At 42.9% G+C, this 11,947-nt stretch overlaps 1 protein-coding gene across 1 annotated transcript in view; it reads right to left on the bottom strand.

Annotated features, from left to right (window-relative positions):
* The window catches only part of HPCAL1 (hippocalcin like 1), a 31,884-nt gene that overhangs the window by 5,852 nt on the left and 14,085 nt on the right, over positions 1–11,947 (bottom strand). The window lies entirely within an intron of this gene.

Below are 11,947 nucleotides of genomic sequence, written 5' to 3' on the forward strand. Positions count from 1 at the left end.
TGCTAGGCAGAGGGGGGCTGGGGAGAGGTAGAACCCTGCTAGAAACAGAGGGTCCCCTTGGGGCAAGGGGGAAAGAGGAGAAAAAGGATGCTATAAATCACCAGGAAAAGACCTCATTTAATTTGGCTTCCTTTCCTCTCCTCTAGGCTCTCTCAGTGATTAATATGCTGTGGAGGAGAAGGTAGTTCAGGAGGAAGTATTTGGGAAATATTAATTCTTATTATTAATCCTTATTATATGGTAAACAATAAAGCTCAGTATTTTAGTTCTGTGCTGCAATCCCACTCCTCCATCACACGGCTTGCAATGCCCAGCTCTGGATTCCTACACAGGCTGATCTGCTGCCATGACTGAGCGGGAGCAGGCAGGGACAGCAGCAGTGATGAAAAGACAAATCCATCTGTTCAAAAGTGAAAGTAAATGCAGCTGAACAAGAAGCAAGAAGGGCAGGTGGCTCCATGCCTGTCATGTTTGCATTGTCCAGATGCTCTTTGAAACCCTTTGGCTTATACAGCTTCTCCTCCCTCCCTGCATCCCTTGCCCCACAGCAATGGGAGCTTGGTCCTGTACGGTGGGGCTTGGTTGGTGCTCCTTGTGGCACCGGAGGGTTGCAGGGGGGTGCAGCAAGGGTAAGCTCAGCACAGCCCATGCTCAACAGTAGCACCCCAAAAGACTTCTCCCTCTTTTTCTCAGCCTTGAAGGCAGCATGAGCAGATGGATCACTGCTACAGCAGCACCAGCACAAGTGATTTCATCCTTTCCAGCCCTCCCAGCAAATCAGAGAATAAGGCTTTTTGAAGCAAAATGTTTGGCAAAGCAACTCTTTTCAAGTTTACTTGGGTTTATACTTTTAGAGAAGCTTATTCAGAGGGTTCAATATTCCCTCACCAGGGCCAAAGCACATTTAAATCCAGGATTTCATCAGGATATCAGGAGAGGGCTGGGTCTGTCCTCTCTCTTGACAATGCCCATGTTGTGCCACACAAGGTGAGACTGCCCAGCAATAGGAGAGCTCCTTCAGCAAAATGAAAGATGGTCAATCTGCACTTAGGCAACAACAGGAGAAAAACCAAAACCTTGATAATTTCTTACTTTTATCCCTTGCAGTTTTTCATGGCTAACTAGCAATATCAAACTGTGCTGCTGAGCTAGAGGTTAAGCTGCATGTCCTTCCTCATATTCAAGAAGTTTATTCACAAGTGTACACAAACCCCTGTGACTGGTTTGCATAAATGATGTTTCTCTGCACAAACTGTTGTGCCTGTTGGGTTTGCTCAGAGCCAATGCAGAAGACAGGTTAATAATAGGCCAACATTGCAGACTACCTGGAAACTGAAAGAGCTGAGCTGCAAAGCATGCCGAAACCAGGAAAAACAGGGGCTAAGCACTTCCCAGAGAGTAAAAATTCCAAGCGTGCATAAGAACCCAAAAAAATTTAAAATGCTAAAGGTCAGCAAAAAATAAGCTGCTCTACAGCAGAATGTAAGCTTGTTTTATTTGTATTCCATTTAGTCTGTGCACTGCCTCAGCAATGTAAAAAATCCACATCCTGCTCTGTGGCTTAATGCTCAGAGACAAACAGCTGCTCGTTAGTTCCGTGCATTAACGGACAACTGTGTTGTCATTAGTGCTTCTCTTTTCCAGAAAAGCTGCCAATACTTCAACTCCAAAGCTTTATTTTTGTCCACTATATTACAGTTTTCTCCACATACCTGACATGCCTCTGCTTGCTCCCAACGTGCAGGGATGTTACAGCTCCTGGTCCCTGCCATTATCACCCTTAGGAGAGCATCAGGCTGCCCTCCAGTTAAACCACTAACTCTCAGCTACTGCCTTTCCATCTTCGAATCTTCTCTGCTCCAGATAGTCATCCTTGCAGTGCCGAGGGCAGAAAACACAATATTCCAGTCTGCTGAAGTCAAATTGCAGAAAAGAGCAGCTTGGAGCAAATAATGGATCAGATGTGATCCATTTTTTTAAAGAGCAGAAATTGTAATAGTATGTTCCTCTCCTTGGGTGAGGAGGTGCCTGCAGTTTCCAGCCTTCAGTGAGCCCTTCCACTTCATGATTCCCAGACGCTTTGTAACAACTAGCATCTGGAAAAGCAGTCCCTGCCTCATCAACCACTGCCTCAGAATTCCCTGGGAGAGGGGCAGGAGGAACAGCAGAGCCCACTTAACACATAAGCAGAAATTGCCTCAGCTTTATTGACGCTCAGGGTTAAGGACTGCAAATCTTTCAACTGGTAGTTAAAAGAGGTTTGAAAAGGTTTAATATAATTTCTCCCTATTCCTGTAATATCTTTATCATTCCCGTTCCCTTAAAAAATAGACACCCCTAGACAACGGAGAGGTAAGGTAATCATTCTAGATTAATAGAATAAATAAATAAATCTAGAACTAGATTTCACTACTTCTCCTAGTGGTAGATATATCTTGTTATTTGAAGAGATGCTCATTAAATATCAGCTTCAAAAGCTTTATATTCAAGCAATCTTTGCATTCAAAAGATTACAGACCCTTTCAACACTTCCTCCTCTTTCACATCACTTTATATCAGAAGATGTGCAATGCTCTGAACACAACCTTTTTTTGCATTTGAGCTTTCTGAAAGGCTTCATAACGTGTTCAGCCCAAATGCAATCCTGCAGTTGTAACCAATTTCATGTGAATAGTTAAATAACCAACATTAACATTAATTTATTAAAGCCCATCTGAAAAAACAGCTTTGATGTAAATTGTGTTGCAGGTAGCTCCTTCAAAATGAAATGCCTAAATATCTCATTAATCATGACAGCAACCCCTGCTGCTGGCATCCAACTGACATTTCATTCGATTGCTATAAAATGCTTTCATCAACTCACTTTCCAGAGGCTCAGCAGCTGATTTAGCCACAAGACCACTCAGAGGATGGCTGCTAATGGAAATCACAGGGAGCAGGGCTGGGATGCTCTGGTCAGTCCTGTGATTAGGGCTGTGTTTTGTTGTTCTTTTTTAACAAGCCTTTACCAGCTAAATCACTTGTCGGTGTAGAAAGCAAAGCAGAAGAGACATCTTGCACCCAACATTGCCCCGGGCAGTTAGCAGAGACCTAACTCCAGCATATCTTGCCTTTCCCTCAATTCCCATCACACCAGGGTGAAATCCAGGGAAGAGATATCACATACACTGCAGCAAGGTCTGTCCCTGCTTTCCTTGATGAGCAAAAGCCCTCAGAGCATCTGGCACTATCACAGCAGCAAGAAAAACAATCGAAGGAATGCCCTTGAGGTGATCAGACAAGGAGCATCTCGGTTGTCTAAATGCAGAGCTGAGGCCTTAGCAAGTCAATCACTGCTTGTGAAAGAGACCCTGGACCATGTAAGGCTTAAACAGGGGGAAATGCAGATGCACTTTTGTTCCAGTTTCACACCAAAATTTTTGTTAAAATTATGTGGCACCTGTTCTAATTCTAATTAATTCTAGCCAGGCTCAAAACAAAACTGCCAGAGAACTCCCACCTGAATGTAACCTCTGTCCTTCTAGGCTTACAGAAAAATCAGCAATAATCTCATAGCAAAAGCCTAACAATGAGCAAAAAGGTCTTTTACTGAGGCCAAGACACACACTGGTGTCCTGGTTTCAGCTGGGGCAGTGTTCATTTTCTTCCTAGTTGCTAGCCCATGGCTGTGTTTTGGATTTGAGAATGAAAATAATGTTGATAGCACGCTGAAGTTTTAGTTGTTGCTGAGCTGTGCTCACCCAAGTCAAAGGCTTTTGCAGTTTCCTGTGCTCTGCCAGTGAGAAGGTGCACAAGAAATTTGGAGGGAGCACAGCCAGGACAGGTGACCTGAACTGAACAAGGGGATACTCCATGCTGTCATGGTCAGAATATAACTTGGGGGGGATTGTCAGGGCAGGGGGCTGATCACTGCTCAGGGATGCACTGGGCACTGGTCAGCAGGTGACGAGCAATTGCACTGGGCATCCCTTGTTTCTCTTGCATGTTACCTCTCTCTCTCTTTTTATTATCTCCCTTTTCACTACAATTGTTATTATCATTATTATAATAATGTTTTATTTCAGTTATTAAACTTTTCTTATCTCAACCCACAGATTTACCTTTCCCTCCTCCAGATCTCATCCTCGTCTCTCTGCGGGCTGGGGTTAAACCACAAGACTGGGTTGTGGAGTAACTGTAGCAAAGTCTGAAACAGCTAAAGTAGCAATTCTGTGTTTTTACCAACAGATGGACTGGCTGTCAGCTTCCACACACTAAAGTACTTGAAATACTTGTAACAAAGCTCAGTGCATCCCACTTTCACAAGAGCTCTCAGTCAACCACCAGTCACAGCCAGTAGAAGTGTGCTTCGACCATGCAACCCAGAAAGCCAGAGACCAAACCAGCTTTTTACTGCAAAGCTTGTGAAAGCAAAACCGCCTTGAAATGAGCTCATCATGGGATCCTCTCATTGAATCAGTTACGGCTGCAAAAGGAGGAATAACTCCTTAGAGAAGTATTTCCTTGTGCAAACCCCCTTGGATACTAATTTAGTGCTAATAAAAAGAGGAAAATTGATGAAATGCCTGTCTATAGGACAGAGGTGCTTTCCAGCTGAGAAAGGCAGTGCACAGAGAAACAGAACAAATACTCTTCATATTATCAGAGCTATCTGCTTTGCAGGGGGGAAGTGTAGCACCATTTCTCTTGCAGTGCTCACTTATAAAGCAGAATAAGTGTGTCAAATCTGTTACAGTCATGAAGCTGCTCCATGACTGCAGGAGCCCAAAGAAAATGAACAGCATAAGCCAGGCAGCAAACATTGCTCTGGGTTGGTCTGAAATTCAAGAACCATTTCAACAGGGGTGGAATATTTTTTTATTAAAATATCTAAAGCATCAGATCTGTCACTAAGGCTCTATCTTTAAAAGTTTGATCCTTGTACTAAAAAAAAAAAAACAAAACAAAAAACAACAACAACAACAAACCCCCACAGAAATAAGCAAACAAAAGCCCCACAAGAAAACAACAAAACAAACCAACCAAACAAAACACCACAAAAAACTCCCCCCAGGCAGTCCAAAGGCAAGCCTGAGCCACTGAAGATGCATGTTGGCACAGTTCGGGAGCACGCCCTTGAGAGTACATTTCCTGCACGGGTAGCAGCAGCTCACACCAGCTCAGCCACACACAGAGGTGCTCAGGAAGCCTCCAGCTCCCGCGGGCCAAGCTGTAAGAGGGAGATGGGCTCCCACACACCCCAGCCAGTGACAAATGTTTAGGTAAAAAATGATCAGGCAGCAACATGCTGCAAAACAGGATTATAACAACATCCTCTGGACCATGCTTTGCCGAGAGCTGCTCAGGAGCTCTGATCTGAGCTGGGGATGGGGGGAAATGCGCAGTTACATGGGCTGGGACAGATAATGAACTCCAGAGTGAAGACCAGATTGTGTTACATGTTTTAATGTCAGTATCCTAAGCAACGAGCAAGGCACAGGATATACAAATACGTTGCTATAGATATCTGGTCCTGCCTGGTAAACTCGTGTGAACTTCTTTCCTGCCCTGCGGCAAAAGCCGACACCCACATACCAGCCACTGCTGCACCTGTCGCATTTTCCCAGGCTGCAGACACAGGCCCAAAAGTAACACCTTTTGATAAAGTCTGAATTGCAAAAACGAGTTTCTTCACCTCTTGAAAAGCTAATAATAGAAGCAGTGAGATAAAAGAAATACCTTAATCAATAATGCTGCAAAAAATTCAAAGCCTGCAGGGTTTGAGATGCAAAAGGCTCCTGTCAAGAGGGCCTGAAGCTGCTGAAACTGCTGCCTTCAGGGAAACAGAAAGAAAAACGAAACCTGACAAGTGAAGAAAAGACCAGTCTAAATAAATAAGTGGTCTTTTTAAATTTTTCACTTTCAGTGACTAATTCTGCTTTTATTTATATAAGAAACATTGCTTATTTGCAACTTATTTTCAAGTTCAATCCTTTTCAGAAGTTTATTAAAAACAGCGGGCGAGGGGGAAGGACCACTCAATGTACCACCCACATTTCAGTTTCAGAAAACTCAGTAACAATTCACGTATGCTCATTGAATGTCCTTCGAAAGGTAGAGTGAATTGGTAAAGAGACCTCAAGCCACCTCACTGTGTAAGTTTATCCATAAACACACACTCAGGAACTATATGGTCTTGAAAACCTGATTCCATGTCTGGGATGAAAATCCATTATAAATAACCACCTAGCCCTCACCTTGCCAAAGAATGATATAATTACAAATACTCCAACCCTGCAAACGGCTGTGTGAGACAAAGGCTGGCATGGTCATTTCACGGAGTCAGCTGCAAAGGCTGAAACAGAATAAATTCGCTTACAGGTGTCTGGGTTGCTCCCATCTATTGAAGTCACTTTATTCAGGACTATATTCGTGATTTACAGGGAAAAATCAGTTAGTCACTGACATGGAGCATCAGTACATTAACCTGAGAACCATTTTACATTCGGATCACAAGTGTGTGGTGAAGAGGCGCTTGCAGATCCCTGTGGCAGGATCTTCCCAGGTGCTGGAGTCACAGAGAAGAACCTGGGGATGCTGACACCTGCTGCACCCATTGCTGCCCACTGTGTCCACCAACACTGACCCCTACCAGCAGAGGAGAGCTTGCCATGGATGGTATGGTTACAAGCTACTGAAAAGAAGCCAAAGAACCACAAACCACCTCCAAACATCCATGAGTTTTTGCTAGTGAGTAATAAATGAGACCCATGTTGGGACCAGAAACGTGGCAATTCTTTGGGGAACTCTCCATGATGTTCTCCATCTCAGGGAGAAGAGCTTATTACTGTAAAGGGCAAATATTCCCAATGCAGTAAGAAAAGCACAGAAATATTTCAAGTAAATTAGGAAATTGGGTTAATTTGGGTGGGAGCAGTTTGGGCAGTAATGCAGCCTGGGATTGCAGACAGGAAAAGAAAATCTTGAGTGGATTTTCCTCATCTCCTCCCTTTGTCCTTTTTTTTTTAAACAAAACCAAGGGAGAAGCAGCCAGTTCTATTTTTTTCAGATGCTGCACGAAGTTGGCAAGGCTTAAAAAAATTACAGTTTGTTTACACAATATTGCAGATCAAGGGAAACATGTCTGCACAATGTCTTAGTGCACAAGGCCTTTTTCTGAGAAGGCTGGGTTGCATGAGGAAAAACCCACATCATGTTCACTGAATATAGTATTGTAATACATAATTTTTAATAAAACTCATTGAGTGCTGGCCTGCAGGATAGGGGAAGGTTCTTGATGGGAACTGGGAAATCAGAGAGAACACTTTTAGAAAAAGAGAAGAAAAGTGACAAAAATTAGCACAAGGCACTGTGTTGTTAATATCATTAAAACCACAGAAGTAGCACAGTTGGGCTGTTTTGTCATTAGGTTTTAGAAGTTTCCTATGATGCATTTATTTAATTGATGAAGGTAAATCACAGAAAAATTCTCTACAGAATAATCACAGCCCTGAGAGAAAGAAATCCAGATTAAATTTCAGAAGAATTAGTCAAACTCTGGCAGTAACAAGAGCCAGCCAATGGCACCTGAGCAAATTCCACAGCATCAGAGCCACTCCTGTGGAGAAGATGGAGAGTTTGGGGACAAGGACACCAGCTAACTAGACAATGACAGATGATACCCAGCCCTCAGGCATGGTCTGCAAGATCATCCTTGCCGCTAATGACACTAAATAAAAAAACAAGGAAAAGATCTGACATCCTTTCCTTCCCCAGCTGCAGGTACTGTGCTAAGAGATGGGGCTTAGAGGAATCAAGGGCATTTCAGGGTAGCGACTTTGAAAAAGAGCAGGGAAGACAGTTGGGTTTGCTTTCAGAGAGTGAAAAGAAACCTTTTTATTTAACTAAAAAAGCTTTCTTTAGCAGGTGTATCCTTAGTGAAAATGATGCCTTGAGAGACTACCTAGAACACAGGCTAGACAGTGTTAAAGGAATAAAGTAGGTACTTATTTAAAAGGCCTTTGAAGCATACACCCTGGGCAGTACAAGAGCCAGCTGAAGCTACACCCAAGATGGACTCCAAATCACGAGTTTTTACACTTTTATAAGTTTTGGTCCATTTACAGATCGGGGTTAATTGTCCAATTACAGATTTAGGTTATGAAGTCCCATCCTCCCAGTTTGCTCTCCTCAGTTCGCTCTTGTTTACACTTTTTGGGCCCATGCTCAATGGTGTCCTTGGTTCTTGGCTTGAAAAGGATTGTTTTGTCTGACTAAACTGTGAGGAGAACTTGCTAACACTTTATATGAAGTTCAGAGTTACATACTAATGCAGTATAGAATCTGGATAATATGAAAGCTAAAACTTAAGGCATCAAAAATATGCTACAACATGTGGCTTTGGAGATATGCCAACCAGTTAGCTGTAACAAAATTTCAACATTAACTAAAAGTATTAAGATATACTGGGGGAAAAAACCAACCAAAAGAGAAAGATTCTTTGTTACCAACATGTCCAACCTCCAAATTCACAGCTATGGCTAACAATTCTTACTACTAATACACAGGTTGTTTTTGTTCCAAAAATATGACATCTAATATATATGCACCCATTTATTTTATTAATCTAGGTTTCTAAAGTACCTTTTTTAAAAAATTCATCATCACTTCAAAATAGCACAAAAACCACTAGTTAAATTCCTTGTAAAACTAGTAAAACAAAATCTTTCTCAAAACAGTATTTTATTTCCCCTTCAGTGGTAAATAATAGTAATCAAATTGTTCCACAGCTTTATTTTCCTGTTTGTTGAATGAAAAAAACACTGAAGTTTCAAATCTAATAGTAAACCTAGAGTTTAACTTTCCTGGATTTTTCTCCTTACAGAGATGTGAATTAAAAACTGAGAGTGAAATAACTACATCAGAACAGCGTCCCACTCATAAGGAAGGAACCTAGTTCTGCTGGATGCAGCAATTCAAGGAGCAGAAGACCAAATCTGCTGGTAGGAATCAGCCCAAGCTCTAGAATAGCTAAGGATTTTACTCAAGTTGGTGCATGTGACTGTGCCAATCTCACAGGGATTTTTAAAATTCATTTTTAGAATCAAGGAGCCAAAATTACAGTGACTACTATCCTGTGCAGGAAAGCCATGGACCCTGGACAAAGTGTCACACCAGGAACATGATGCAAGGTTTGTCTTCAGGTTATTATCAGGGCAGCCTTCATGCCTTGAGAACACAATGGCAAGCACCTTGTGTTGGATTATAGCAACATTTATGGTGGGATGTGGGCATCCAGCTGTCCTGCACTGTCCTGCTGTCCTCCCTGCATGGCAAGGACTGCCCATGCCAAGGCACACCCAGGCTGGTGGCTCCCCACAGGCAACGACCTGCAAGGGCACTCGTGGGCATTTGCCCAAGGCAGTGCCTTGATGGTGTGAACTCCAGACCAAATGATCACAGGGATGAGCATGGTGCTCCTGTGAGGTAGATCCTGAACACATGGGCCCTTTTGAGCAGCAATGATACAACAGACCCTCTTTCTGGCCATGCATGATGCTCAGGGATCTAATAATATCTTCTCTCACCTCTCACTTCAGCTTTCATCATTAAAAATGGGAGAGTTATCTCCAGATAACAGCAAACCATATGATTTTCTGACTAGTTCCTCTAAAATCCCTACAAAAATGGGCACCATCCCTTCACTGAGCTGTCAGAGAGCACTGACTGGACTCTCCCAGCTGTCAATACTAAAGCAAGAGGAGGCTGGTGCAGCAGCATGGCAGGACACCTCCAGTCCCAGCCCACACATTTAGTAGCTGCAACTTCCATTAATCCTGAACACTCAAGAGTTTGATTTGCTCTTAAGTGCATTCACTATAAATTATGCAGAAGAGCAATATGACTGTCTGTCTCCAAGAAAGGGAGTGCTCCACATTAGAGGAGAAAGAAGAGATGTTGATAATTTTAGGGGCACCAAGAACAGCCCTATGAAAATCCTTTCTCTCTTCTGGCATTCCTGTGTAGCGTTTAACACTTCAATGCAAATCATCTTGGAAGCCAATCATGCAATCTGCACTCAAGATATGACTTTTCTCATTAACCTCCACCACAGGGCTCCATCCCCAGCAATACCCACACCAAATGTGTTTTTCTGAGCACTGTGGGTGAGTGCTGCCTGGAGCTGAGCCTTTGTTAGCAGGCCGGGTAAGAAACAAATGAATTTTATATTTATATCTGAATTTTATATTTATAAAATGCTGAATTTTATATTTATATCTAATTTATGCCAGTAGTGGCCAAATGGGTGTCTTTTCTTCCCTAACTGGGTATGGTAACAGGAAGGAGATGTGATAGTTTTGAAGCAGGAAGCATCCCAACAGGCATGGGATGAGAAGAGCTGACCTGCACCTGAGACCACATATGGGGCACATCCTGTCCCACCGCCTTGGTGCCGCATTGGTGAAGGTCTCAATTGCAAAAACAGGAAACGTGTCTTCTCTCAACAGTGATGCTGAAGATGGACTTTCATGTTCACATGAGGAGAAGGGGATGAGGGAGAAAATCTGCTCCTGATATCCCCTTAAAATTGCTCTCTCAGGTGGAAGGATCTTCATGAACTTCATTTTAGCAAATGCAAAAAGAGCGCCTAATCCATAAGGTTTTAACATATCAGGCCATGAACAGATAAGCTTTCCTGGGTATGGCCACAGCAGGTGGTCAGGATACTGACCTCAGCCACTTTGTAACCTCTTAATTTATCATTCTGGTCTCTGAAAAGACCCTAAGATACACCAGGTATCAACTACTAGTCTGCTCCACTTCTAATGGGACTAAAAAAATCCTACTAAACCAAATTCTGCATCTTTTGCAAACCAAGTTCCACACTAGAGCCACACCAGGCTGGCATTTTTGGTTTGTTTTTGGTTTTTTTCTTAGTTTCCCTTCCCCAAGGATAACATTATCTATTTCCCTGGAAGCTTTCAGCAACTTTTCTACAGGAGGAGAAGGTATCCTGTGCGAGAAACCATGTCAACAAGATCTTTCCGTAAATGCAACATTTGCGTAAGATCAACACAATAATTTATCATTTATTTTTTCCTCTTGAAAGGAACAGGAAAAAAGTGTTTAAAGGCTGTGGCAGTGGTTAAAAGGAGGGCTCTGCTGGTGGAGGATGGTGCAGGAATCGAAAGTTTCTGAAGTGATGCCTTCTCCTGGGGGGTGCACACACATCTTTCAGCACACAACAGCAAGGCTGCTTCCCTTTGCCTTCAAGCCTGCTGACAGCTCTTTGTTGGCACTACATACGTTAAAAAAGGGAAGGCCAGCAAATGTACCACCCTCAGGGTCAGAGGAGTCAGTTCTACAACTGATATAGATGTTTGGAGTCACACAGGCATTGGGGGAGAGGTTCCTGCCAGAGGAAGATGAAGTTTTATTTGCTCAGCTGAAGCGAGTCTGGACTATGGAAGAACCAGGTAAATCCTCCAACTGACACTCTCCCCTAACTGAGCCTGTCATTCAGACTCTTCTTACCCTCCTGCAAATACAGGCATGATCCTGCTGCTGGACTTCTCTGAGATAAATACAGCATAACAGAAATAATCCCACATTTCCCCGCCCCTGTGCTGAAGAGAGTAAGCAGTAGTACATTAAAAGCATTTTAGGCTCTTGCATTCTTGTGGTTAACGTTAATTTTTTAGCTTCTTGACCCTCTATTGCAGAGATCATGACTTGTCAGACCTATTTTGAGACCTCCTTTAAGTTTCACAACTAAAAGTCAGTGGCAAGAATCAAATAGCCTCCCAAAGGAAGGTTGACCCCCGTATTTCCTCTGCAACTGACATTTCCAGCTGCAGGAGGATGGTGGGGCAGAATAGACAGATGGACATTTATACATGCCAAAGCCCAGGACATTCAGCATTTGGTGCCCAAACTGTGTTTTAGAAAAGGAGAGGAGCTACAGCTG

This window comes from Geospiza fortis, unplaced genomic scaffold (assembly GCF_000277835.1).
Source record: "Geospiza fortis unplaced genomic scaffold, GeoFor_1.0 scaffold81, whole genome shotgun sequence".
NCBI lineage: Eukaryota > Metazoa > Chordata > Aves > Passeriformes > Thraupidae > Geospiza > Geospiza fortis.